Source organism: Oryctolagus cuniculus, chromosome 4 (assembly GCF_051225735.1).
Source record: "Oryctolagus cuniculus isolate XC-2025 breed Fujian yellow rabbit chromosome 4, ASM5122573v1, whole genome shotgun sequence".
In the NCBI taxonomy this organism is placed as follows: domain Eukaryota; kingdom Metazoa; phylum Chordata; class Mammalia; order Lagomorpha; family Leporidae; genus Oryctolagus; species Oryctolagus cuniculus.
In genome coordinates, this window is record NC_142870.1 from 53,999,523 (window position 1) to 54,013,050 (window position 13,528).

Below are 13,528 nucleotides of genomic sequence, written 5' to 3' on the forward strand. Positions count from 1 at the left end.
TTGCTGGCATATTCGTCTCCACTCTGTCTCCTTTGCTCCCCCACCTTTCTCCAGCTGTGCTCTAGATCCCTGTCCCTATTTCTCACATTCTCTTTGCCGGCTCCCCGCCCCGCTCCGGATTCCACTCCTTCCTGCGCTGTGACCCCCTCCTCCCTCCCGCGGGCTACCGGCTCTGCCCTCTCGCCCCTCCCCAGAGAAGAGTGTCCGGCTCCTCCCGGGGCTCCCTGCCCGCCACTCCTTCCCTGCCCACCTACTATGAGGAGCGACTCCTCCCACCTGCGCATAAAAGCCAAGTGCATGTTACCCGGCGCGGATCAGAGCCCTTCCCCGGTCCTCTCCGTGGGAGCCCGCGAGCCTCTCTGCCCGACCTTACGTGCCCAAGGTAAGACCACACATGTGCGGGCAGCTGCCGATGAGGGGCTGCTGCCGGGGAGGAAGTCCTGTCTGGTCACCGCGCTGCCAGTTTGCTTAGAGCAGCTGCTTAGGGATGCTGGATCAGCTGCTTCTTAAGTAGCAACTGGTTTGAAAACAAACTTCTGTTTGAACGGTAAAATAAAAGCTCCTTTGGGGCAAGAAACAGCAGGATAAATATCGCAAAAGCCTTTTTTCTTTTTTAAAAACCACTTTTCCCCCGTGTTGCTGACGGTGGCTGAGGTTAAAATGTATGTGTTTGGGGTATTTTCCTGACGTTTTCATTGTGTTTCACGTATCAGTGCGGGCAAGGAGAACCCTGTCCCATTGTCAAAGACGAACTTTAAAAGAACACAATTAGCTTCCTAAAAATAGCACAGCCCAAAGGTCTGCTAATAATTTTGCGATGTTTCCCAAACCCCCAAGACAGCGTCTGTGAGTCCTTCAGAAAAATATCTTTCCAGGTTTGAGCACTTGGAAAAAATTATGTGAACGGGTGCCCTTTACACAGCGACGGGAATCAGGTGGCTGGTAGATAGGAAAGAACGAATCTAAATTCACAGGCTGGGGCCGAGTGTGCTGTCCCCAAAGCCATCTTTTCCCTGAGACCTAAAATGGGAACTGTGCTGGAACTAAAAAACTGTGTAAAAGGACTTCGTGAATTTCTGTACACACACCTTAACATAAAGCGTTTCAATATGTTCACAGCATGAGAAAAATACAGGCCAGACTGTACCATAATTCTGTGCACAATCACCGGTGGTACAGAGAGATCAGCTAGCAAGGCTTTAGAAGTTTTAATCCTACCAGCCACCCGGCTTAATTCATCTAGTAAGTTAAAACCTACCTGATTGGCATCACATTCGCATAGACATATCCTGTGTCTATGCTACTCTTTTAAAAAAATGGATCTCTTATGATTCTTGGGACAGAATGAGTGTTGTGCACCTGTGAAGGAGAAACATACTCAACAGCTACTCTGTAAAAGCAGACACTTGGTGAATGAAGTTCGCCATCAAAATCTTTGGGTTGTGTGCGATGAGACTCTCTCATGTAGGAGAAAAACCCTCTTCAAATGTTTCCTCTGGGGAAATGCACAAGCTGGCTTAGCAAAGACAAACCCAAACTCCCAAAACCACTATTTTAGCCCTTAAGGTTGTTAAAGAGGTGAAATGTTTGATAACTACTCCTTCTCCTTCTCTTCTTTCTCCTCCTCCTCCTTCTTCTTCGTTTGTTTATATAGTTGCATGTAGAACATGAAAGGAAAAACTCACCCAAGCTGTAAAAGAAATTCCTTTAATAAAAAAAAAAAAAACTTGAATCATTAGAAACTTAAGTGAGGGTCTTCTAAACCATTTCTCCTTATCTTTTGAACATCAGAAGAAATAACAAAGATATTTTACACTTCTATTTGGGGTGTATGGATTTCCATACTATTATTCAAATGAAAGAATGATACCTAAAGCTTTCTGTCATGTTATATTTTTCCCATTGGAAAAAATATTGCAAGGATTGTGGTTTCCTTTAAGAAAATGATATGAAATTACTATTGGCCAGCCTAGTATGTGACCTGAGCATATTAAAATATCTTTTATCTTGCGCCACAGGACAGGTTGCTTGCATCATTTCTGAGATAAGTGGTTAATCAACCATGACAAGAGCACAGGTATGAGACAAGGCCCCAAGTTTGTGGTATGTCCAAGCTAATTCTTCCTTTGTGCTATGCCTGACTCAAGCCTATTATTACAAGGATGCAAATATACTGTTTTGATCATCAGATCATCTTAAGGAAAGTTATCTTTTCTGGAAGAGAGGGGAGAAATATTCCCAGTGTAAAAGATCTCCCTGTTATTCCTAAATTTGAGGATGAAAAATAGTCTCCAAGAGATAATCCACTCAACCAGCCATTTCACAGGAAATGCCTTCCCCATGTGCCATCAGGTTCAATCCCTTAAATAACTAGGTGAGATCCTCTTAGTTTGCTCATGGTCTAACTCTCCCAGGGGCCATTACTAGACAAAGAAATACTTTCTCTATAGGGTGCATATAGAGCAAAACGGTGCATATAGAGCACTTCCCTTCACAGGGTATTAGAAAAATCAGTGATGAGGTTCCCTATCATTACCCGAATACTGCCCTTCTGCGCAGGTGTGGAGACCTACCACAAGTCTCCTCTTCTTGCCATTATATGGCTTATGGCTGCCCCGAATCAAATTCATGGCCATACACATCCAACACCTTTGCCGCTGGCTTGAACGCTTCTTTAATGTCTCTCAAAAAGAAGCAGTGGCTGCCCTTGTTGCAGAAACACACGGAGCATGTTCTGTTGACACTGAGGGCCTTCTTTACCAATTTTAGATTCTCCACTATTGTCAAAATTACAAAATCATGCCCTTTCCATGATCAGAAGGCATATGTCAACTGACTTCCACTTGCAAAACAAAGTAACAGGAACAGGATGATGGGGATGAACAAAAAAATTGAGAAGGAAGCTCAGGGATCACTGAGGTGCCCAAAGAGAAGGGAGAGAGCAGGATTCCTATCACAAAACATAGGTTCTTGCTGCTTGCCTTGCTGCAGAGTGTGAGGGGCTAGGGTAGGGCAAAAATCACGTCTGCCCTTGGTCTTTTGCTCACTTTCTTGCTTGCTTACTTGCTTTCGTGAGTTTTTTCTTTTCTTTTCTTTTCTTTTCTTTTCTTTTCTTTTCTTTTCTTTTATTTAAAGCCTACAGCACCCTGTATTCCTTGGCAGTCTCCTATCCAAGTATTAACTTCTGGGTCAGGGAGAGGAATTCCAGTGTATTAAGATCCATCTCCGCATGCCCTTATGCTCTGTCCTCCTCCTCTAGTGGAATAGCTTAATCCTAAAGACCAAAGTGATTTCAGGTCTGCCCCACATTAAAACCCACAGGAATTTGTCAGTTATACTTTGAAAAAGCTTGATTATGGGTATAATAACCCTGAAACATCTTTTTAATGAGTTGGTATGTCACAACAACAAAGTCAACCCTAATTCTCCGGAAGGGTACAGTGTTGGGCCATTCTTAGCAAGTTAAGTGTTGAAAGTTGACATATATTCCATCATATCCATGGTCACCCTCCTTGGTATGACAACTTCATAGCCATATTTCCCAAAATTTGGTCCTCCAGGTAACCTTCTGAGAATCAGGTCTTTCTCCCTTCCTCCACTGCCACTTCCTTCTCTTACCAATCCCCCATAAATGCACATATAAGGAAGGTTCAGAACTTGAGACTGGGGTAATCTTGTGAGAGGTCATTGTTCTAACAATTGAGTGAAAAAAAGAGAGGAGAGGAAGAGGTTAAAGGGACAGTGGAGACCCTTTGGGATTTAGATCTTTGTCTTTAGCACTGTGTGGAAAGGGTCTCTCACTACCTAAAGCATCTAGGAATTTTTTAAAAAGTTGCAAAATGCTAAGAATGCAATGCAATAGATCTTCCAGTGACCTGGTAGTCATTAACAGCAGTTTACACCCTACAGTACTAAATTACAGCTCTGCTGAACTTGCCTTTTCTAGAGAGACAGAGGAGTGAAGAGTGGGAGAGTTAACCACATTTCAGCACCAAGGGAGAGAAGCCACTGGGCAGAGATTCCACTATTGCTTTAGTAACTGTGTGTGCCGGTTGAAGTAAAAGATTCTTTACAGTCTGTCCTCAAGCGAATAGATTTGCAGGAAAGGGTTAAAAGGAGTCACAGAAGATAGGAACGTCTACAATCTGAGGGCACTGGGTACTCAAATCCACAGAGTCGCTGGAATTGCATAGCATCAAACTGAAGGGAACAAAACAGAAGTGTTCCCAAAAACTAATCACAGTCACCTAAAATAATAGTGAATTCTAATTTGTCAGTGTAGCAGAAGCGCAAAAGCAACAGCTGTAGGTGATTAGGTCAGCATACCTAATGATTCACCACCAGTGTCCTCTATTTATTTTGGGCTCACTTCTCTTGTCCTTCCTGGAAAACACAAATTGGCCCTTCTCTCCTTCAGCCCATTTTGGGAATGGCAGATGCAGTCACAGTCCTTCAGTGCCACCCTCTCTGTTCTTTCAGTGGAATAAATTTCAGTTTTTATAGAGCACTGTTTTAGAGGCCCATGACTCACACTTGCGGCTTTTCTCATCATGAAAAGTCTCTTCAAGCTTCCCTGAAATAAAATACAGCAAATAAAAAAAGGTTCCCATTTTTCTCAACCTTCATTCATATGTCTAAAAGAAACATTATTTGCCATTGCTACTTGCCTCCAATAAACACTCTGAGATGAGATGTCGAAGCACTTTAATTGATCCAGCACCTATGCTATCTCAGAGAGTCACATGATACAAATACTGAAGGGAAACTTGGAGCTAAATGTAACAAAAAATTAATCTTCCAGGTGAGAAAAGGTCAGAAAGATTAATGTCTTTCCCAAGGTCACCTAGATGGGGGTAGATGGAGGTAGCACCACCAAACGTGGAAGTCATGGAGCCAAATGATCCATTCAGTGCTCTTTCTTGAATGACTACATGTCCCCTCAAAGAGTGTGACTCTAAGGGGTCTCTGACTTCACAGCATTCTGTAGGAACTTAACAAATAGTGTCTTCAGAAACCATAACTTGGCAGAGTTGTGAATTGCAGCGGTACCACTACTATAGAATGTCTACGAAACAATGCTGCAAACCCTGATGTAGTGAAGATACTGACCATCCCCATCCCAGGGACTTTATATGTTTTTCTCCTTTCTTGGAAATGGTATATAGGAACTGTTTGGTCAATCTGTATGGAGTAGGAGACTAAATGAGAAAAAATATATAGTACAAAAAAAGAATAAAAGCTAAGTGTAAAATACCCATTTTTCTTTACTCTTTCCATAAAAAGTCCCTATATGGAGTATAAAGGAACCTATAAGGATTCAAATCTAAATTTATCAAATTTAATATTCCCCTTTGCTTTAGGTAACATTTAGCCTTATCAATGACTAAACCATTGCCCTGTCTGTGGTACTTTTGCTATTTCTTCTTATATTTACCAGAACTTTTGAAATTATCTTTCTAAATCAAGCTTAAGACCTAGTTCTGATATTTATGTGACAGAACAAATGTACTAATGTGTAATAATTTATAACATGATCTTCTATTTTTCCCACCCCAAAACTTGCTGCCAATGTAACCATCTCATACTCCCAGATCTTTAATGAAAGGGCAACTTATGCACAATGGACAATCAGAGAAAACATGAGGGACACAATGATTGGCAGGTGTGGGCATGAGATGTGTTGTAATGGGAGGAGGAAGGGTAACCAAGGAGTCAGTCATAATAGAGATAGTATGGTGCAGCTACCAGAATCCATGCTTTTAGGGAAAATGGTTAGGTGGACCAACATTCAAAAACTTTCCCTAAAAAGTAGAATTATTAAAAAAAGAAAGGAACATTACAAATAGTAGCACAGTTTCATACATGATAAATATGTACAAGGGGTCTTCAAAAAGTTCATGGAAAGTGCATATTGTGAAAAAGCTTTACATAGGTTCCAAAATTTTAGCACTAACATAAACCTATCACTTAATTGTATCTTTCCACAAACTTTCTGAATCACCCTTGTAAAATTATGAAACACATAACACATGCTTCTAAAACCACAGAAGGAGAAGCTCTCATGAGATTTGAGGTGCTGGAGAAAAGATTTTGTTATGATTGTCTGAATCCAGACCTTCTCAAATGTTTGGGAGATGAAATCCTGTTTGCATCAGGTATCTAGGTACAATGCGATCTGAGAACTGGATGCCACAAATGAAAACTTTATAAGGATTACATCCATTAAAACTCTTCTTAATACTTCACTGAATTTCCACAAGGACCAAGTCCTCACTGGAACTCGCTTTATATTTAATACTTCTTTTTAAACTCCTCAATTTAAAAAAATAACACACATAGCAACTGTACATATTTATGTGATGATTCAGACCATGTATACATTGTGTAATTGGACCTCATTTTAGACTTGACTCTGACCCAGGATAATAACTCCATGGATGTCAAGTTGTCAAAATGATCTCTGCTAAGGTAATGACAGAGTTATTGGTAACACATAAAGTTACTTTTGTACAGAAAGTAAGGAAGGTAAAAAATAATATTCTTGTATTGTTTCTGGAAACAATTTACTCTGAATAAGTGAACAGATGTTAGCCCAGATGCTTCTTCACTTTCCTCTAAAGTATGCCTGACAATTGTTTGCATATCTTTGCAACAGTAATTATGCTTCTGAAATTGATTTATTGTATGGTAAAATTTACATAGTCTATGACTAAGCATCATAGTGAAAACACTCTTTTAAGTCAGCATTTCTTGGGTACTGCCTCTCTTAAGCTCTCCATTGATGTGTTTACATCAAGGGATAGTTAGGCGTTGGAGCATTTAATGTGCTGAAACTGAAGACAATTAATCACTTCATATGCTACTTTTCCAACTCAGACTCCATAGGCCTGGGTGTTTGAGTCAGCTGTTGGCTTCCCCAGGAAACACCACATATCCAGGCTATTGGGGCACTTCTGCAGGCCTCACTGTTAGCTAGAGAAAACAGCTGTTTTCCTGGAAGTTCAGGACACTGGCCTCCATAGTTGAGGCTTCGCATAGTAGCACAACTACTACTGGCTTCCACAGAACTTTCACTACCCAGCAGTAGAGAGGTTAAGTCTTAACTGCCTTCAGTTTACCAAGAGGACTGGGAATCTTAAGTGTTGGCTAAAGAATGTGGTGATGCTGGAGCCTGTTTGCCAGCCATCATTCCTTTTAATGAGGGTACATCAAAAATTCCATGGAAAATGGAATGAAAAGGTACTCATTTGGGTGCCAAAATTATTTGAAATTGATGCATAGTTCTGCATGTGATGCATTTTCCATGAATTTTTTGAAGTCCTCTTGTATGTTTCTCCAAGTATCATGCCACACATGCTCTAACAGTGAGCCCAAACTTGGTGCATAAATTCAAATGACTGTACATTATCTAATTGCTTTAAAGCTCTATACTTAGCATTTGCCCAGAATTAAAGTCCAGGAGTCATGTCAGTCATCAGTTCTTTCTATCTAAACAAGCCGCCTTTTGGTAAAAGGCACGACAGAAGACACTGCCGAGAAGTTCATAAAGGGAGACACTAGATGGAGCTAAGAATTTGTGACTTTAGGTAGCCAAGATTGTTGAGGTTGGAGGAATGAGGGAAGGAAAGGGATCCGCAGCAAAAAATATGCTACTGGATCCACAATTCCTGGTTTAACAAAATGACTAGTGCCCCCTCCAGCTCCTGCTCTGTTCCAATGCCTTGCTGCCCAAATGAATGGGGAGGGAGGTCGTTTACCAGTAGAGGGAGCCAGGGGATTGAGTGTCTCCAAATAGGAAACAGACCTTACCCAGAGGGGGCCTTGAGTTTCGAATTTTTCTAAGAAAGGGCAGAGTAAGCTATCTTTTGTAACCAGTGGCTAAAATGTACCTCACATTGTTAGTTTCCTTTTAGAAAAAAAATCCTAACTTAAGCCTCTAAGAATAAATCACCCACGTTTCAGCAATGCCAGAAATGTCCGGGCTTGCAGAAGTTTATTTGAAAGAAAACCAAAGCAATCTTAGAAAATGTTCTTTCCAAGGCCACCACCAGCCAAGATTGAATCTAAATGCTCCATTCAGGAACAAAGAATACTGGCAGCTGGGGGTCAACACAATACAAGCACAGAATGGGTAGAGGGTCTGCCATGACTGGATCCTCCCTGTCAACAGGACCCGGGAAAGGAGATGGGAGAGAAAAGGTAGAAATGGGCCAGACAGGGTTCCCTAACCACCATGGCCCAGAACTTGCTCCCCTGGATCTGGGTCTCTCCAGGGAGCAGCCAGGGTCTTGCCTAGACCAAAGTGAATACCTTTCTGTTGAACATTTCCATTGCACAGCTGTGTGGGGATGGCTTGTTAAGACTTGAGACACTTGCATAATTCAGAACCCTTTGGGGGAATAGAGATCAATTAGGACCATAAAAAAATCCTTGGCACACCAAAGAAGGGCTGCTTGCTTTAGAAAAATTATGACATTCACAGCAAAACAAAATAATCCTCTCTGAAGGCTATTTCTGATGTCAAAGAGGTAAAGCTATGGAGTTAGTATGCATATGGCTTAGGATCTGCCATTCCAGAAAATCTTCAGTGCTTTAATCTCAAAAACACCTTGACTCTTGCTGGGGCTTGGAGCAAGTCATTGATCATCTGTGCATCTTAATTTATTTATCTTAAAAAGAACAGTTCCCAAATAACCACTCCCTTTACAAGTGAGAGACACATGAGGTTTTACCAAGTATTATACAGAACAATGATACTTAAGCATGCACTGTTACAGGTTTTCATTTAGTGTGGTAAATGGATTTCTACAACACCTGGAAAGGGCTGATGGTTTTATACAGAACCAGTCAAAATGGGATAAAATTTCAAATAGGCACATAACCTTCAAGAGCATTCTTGTCTCTTAGAATACAGAGGATAGTCCTACATGTCTCAAGAGGCCAGACAAGGTCAAGGGTAAGTACAAAGGGAAAAAGACACAATAATTAAACTATGCTTTAAAGTGTCTCAAAAGGCCTAGGTGCTTTCCAATCCATATTTTGACACCAAAGAGGAATTTCTCAACCACAAAAAGGGTTTGTGATTTAAAAATTGCATTGTAACTGAATAAAGATGACTTTTTCATGATTATTAGATTGTAATCAATACACAGTTATTCTCAAGTGTTGAAACTTAACTGAAAAGTGATCACTGTTAAATATAAGAGTGGGAATAAGAGAGGGAAGGGATGTGCAATTCGGGACATGCTCAAGCTGACTTACCTCAAACAGTAGAGTTAGAAACATACCAGGGGATTCCAATTCAATCCCATCAAGGTGGCATGTACCAATGCCATCTCACTTGTCCCGGTGATCAATTTCTGTTCACAATTGATCATAATTATAGGACTAAGAGCCAAAGGGAGCACATAAACAAGACTAGTGTCGGCAAATACTAGCTGATAGAATAAAAAAGGGAGAGAACGATCCAACATGGGAAGCGAGATACACAGCAGACCCATAGAATGGCAGATGTCTTAAACAGCACTCTGGCCTCAGAATCAGCCCTTAAGGCATGCGGATCTGGCTGAAAAGCCCATGAGAGTATTACAGGCATGGAAAGTCAAAACACTCTGGCAAAAAAAAAAAAAAAAATGACCTAAATGGAAGATCTCCGCAAGTGAGATCCCAGTGGAAAGAACAGGTCATCAAAGAAGGAGGTACCTTTCTCTGAAGGGAGGAGAGAACTTCCACTCTGACTACGACCTTGTCTAAATATGATCAGAGTCGGTGAACTCAAAAGGCTTCCATAGCCTTGGCAACTCATGACAAGAGTCTGGGGTGATTACTGATGCCATAAACAAGAGTGTCAATTAGTTAAGTCAACAACAGGAGTCACTGTGCACTTACTCCTCACGTAGGATCTCTGTCCTTAATGTGCTGTACATTGAGATTTAATGCTATAACTAATACTCAAACAGTATATTTCACTTTGTGTTTCTATGTGGGTGCAAACTGTTGAAATCTTTACCTAATATATGCTAAACTGATCTTCTATATATAAAGATAATTGAAAATGAATCTTGATGTGAATGGAAGGGGGGAAGGAGAGGGAAAGGGGAGGATTGCAGGTGGGAGGGAAGTTATGGGTGGGGGGGGAAGCCATTGTAATCCATAAGCTGTACTTTGGAAATTTATATTCATTAAATAAAAGTTAAAAAAATTAAAAAAAATAGATTGTATATATCTAATATATTGTATAATATAATAATATCTGTATTCTCCTTCATAAACACTTTCCAAAATGCATTTCAACCATTGCTACAGGGGATATTAATATATATTTATACTGAAAAAGAATCAGTGTTCAAACAAGTTTTAAAAACATTCAGTGAAACAATAGTAAGCAATTTTCTCCACTGCAAGATTTCACAGAGACCTTAATATGCCATGTGTATTTTCATTCTTCAAAGGTGCTGTAGCAAAATTTTTCCAAACTTATTTGATGACAGATATCCCCTACCTGAGAACATCACTTGGGCTTGGTATTCCCTGGATCAGCTTCAGAAAAGTTTGGGTATCACTTCCTCCTCCACTATTTCAAAATCTCCTTGGATGTGGTATTGTCAGTGTTGCTAGTCTTATGTAATACAAACTGAACATCAGTATAAGATAGGTGCTGTGTCAAACCATAAAATAAGAAATAATCCCAGGGTAGTAAATTTCTAAACCTGGGGTTGGGGAGAAGAAGCCAATGAACATGCATTGATTCTATGGCTCAACTCCTTATTTAAAAAAAAAAAATCATAAATGCCAGAGTATTTTCTCCCTCTCTCTCTCTCTCTTTCTCACTCATCTTCAGACTATATTTGTACCAAGAAAAATCTTTAGGATACTCTACAGCTTGAAATTATCTTTTCCTTATTTTTTCTCTCTGTGTGTATGCTGTTTTAGATGACCAGCGATGAACAAGAAGTTCTATACATAAACAAGGAGCCTACATCATTCTGTGAACTAATTGATCAATCTCTGAGCAAACAATTTACTATTTCATCTTCACTTCCATCAGTTAACTGAGATCATTAGCCAAATACAGTCCTGGAGTATTTGCTTTCTCACCATCAAATGAAAGCTAATTTCTATAATAGGAGCATACATTCCGAGATTCTGGTAAAATTTACTGCATCAGGGATTGTTTCATTTATCTATGACACTCATACCTCCCACCCTATAAAGTACACTATCTCTGGGAATTCTGTTTCCTTTTACAAAAGTAATGCCTAAAGGCCAGGACCCCAAAGGGACAAAATTGAACGAACATTTTCTCCTTAAAAAAAAGAAACGAGTAGCTCACAGTCAATCAAGGAAGAAGAGACAAACTCAAAAAGTCTAGTAGTAGTTTATATACTATGTATTAAGTGAGCAACAGGACCAGGCATTGCCCTGGTCCCACTATCTCTATCCCATATAACGGCCTTACAAGGAAGGCATTATCATTCCTCAATTAAAAATGAAAAACCCTGTTTCACTAGGGTCACATAGCTGGGAAGCCATAGACCCAGTATTTCCATTGAGGTCATGCTCCGAAGTCCATCCTCTGCCTGCTTCTCCACGCTACAACTCATGGGATCTCATCCTATCATACAAGGGAAAAAAGAAATAAGATTCCTAGGAGAATGCCTCTGACTCAAAGAGAAAATTAGAGAACTCCAGTGACTCTGTTCCTAGACACTGCTGCCCAGCCCTGCTTCTTGTTTAATACTGGACTGGGATTTTCTTGTTCTTTTTTGTTTTTTTTCCTAAAAGCATGCTGTCATTTCATAGCCAACAAAGTAAGGGCTTGTGTAATTGGAAAAAAAATTTTAAAAGCTATCATTTCTCCCTGGGGTGATTTTTAAGGGCTCAGGTTTCTTCATAAACTCTCCCCAAGTAATCACAAGATGCTTGGCACCAATCTGGCACAGAGAATGGCAGTGTAGCATGTCATTCTTAAGGCAGCAGAAATTCCCATGATTGCATGAGAAGCAGATTAGAACAAAAGCACTTGAGCACATTAAACTAACTTGATTTGGACTCCCCATATCACTCTTCTTGGTGTTACTTTTATTGTAATCCACAGCCAGATGGTAAGAGTCAAGACAATTTAGACTCTCTTAGAATTAGATTCTCCCAAGCCATATGTGAGTCACATACGCAAATATCTACATTTTCTCCACCTGCTACTTAGCCTGCTATGAGGGTGTATATAAAAAGATGTATACCCCAAGCCTGCCCTTTGTGCTGTCCCAGAAACATGCTAGGACACAAAGTCTGACTCTTTCCCTAGATTCACAGTCTGCTCTACCAAAAGGAATATTCATCCCTGTGGGTCACATTTCTACACATACTCTACAGGGTGAATTTGTAAGTCTCCCTCCACCAAGGTCCACATCATGTATCTTCTCCTCTGTGAAGACATGTCTGCAACCAGACTACCCAGGCTGCCCTATGCGCCTCTTCCACACTTCCTAATACTATGTGCATAGCCCTGTTGTGGTTATTTCCACTCAGTAATGTCATTGGCTTCATTTACATATTCATCTGCACTATGAGCTCTTGGTAGAAGGATTTGTGTATTGTTTCACTCAGTATTTCACCTAATAGGATTTTTTTTTTTTGACAGGCAGAGTGGACAGTGAGAGAGAGAGACAGAGAGAAAGGTCTTCCTTTTGCCATTGGTTCACCCTCCAATGGCCACCGCGGCCAGCGCGCTGAGGCCGGCGCACCGCGCTGATCCGAAGGCAGGAGCCAGGTGCTTCTCCTGGTCTCCCATGGGGTGCAGGGCCCAAGCACTTGGGCATCCTCCACTGCACTCCCTGGCCACAGCAGAGAGCTGGCCTGGAAGAGGGGCAACCGGGACAGAATCCGGCGCCTCGACCGGGACTAGAACCCGGTGTGCCGGCACCGCTAGGCGAAGGATTAGCCTGTTGAGCCACGGCACCGGCTTTTTTTTTTTTTTTACCTAATAGGATCTTAATAGATGTAGAAAGGAGGAAAGAAAAAATAGGTATGGTGAATAACATGGGGTGATGGTGAATAAGAAAGCTCTAAATATGCTTTTCTCTGTCCCTATAGACTGTTATCTAAGAAGACACAATTTGACCTAAGTCCAATCCTAAAGCCTTAATATAATCAGGTGTTTCAAGACACGGTGAAAATGCCTTCCCATTCGTACAAAGAACACTTGACCAGAAAGAACACTCTAGAAAGAATCAAAGTTCTGAATAAAATGTTCACTACCCTGATTCTCCAGAGCTCCATGAAATGACCAAAAACTGTTCCCTAGTTTCCCTAAATTTCTATGGAAGGTCAAGAACTGAGTTCCCATATCTACCCTTCTTCTGTATCCCGTAACATAAATATCCATATGCACTGTACTCCTACCCCCAACACACACACACACACACACATACACACACACACACACATTGCTAATAGGCATTGACTTAACTCTAGAGATAAACATGGGGCACAAATTAAAATCCCATTTGTATGCTAATATTAAATATTG

At 40.8% G+C, this 13,528-nt stretch overlaps 1 protein-coding gene across 3 annotated transcripts in view; it reads left to right on the forward strand.

Annotated features, from left to right (window-relative positions):
- Nucleotides 1-253: 253 nt before the first annotated feature.
- The window catches only part of COL8A1 (collagen type VIII alpha 1 chain), a 165,176-nt gene continuing 151,901 nt past the window's right edge, over nucleotides 254-13,528 (forward strand). Inside the window, exons 1-2 of one of the 3 annotated variants that reach the window (XM_017346640.4) lie at nucleotides 317-382; nucleotides 2,019-2,077. The gene's annotated coding sequence lies outside the window, so the exon portion shown is untranslated. 3 annotated transcript variants of the gene reach the window in all.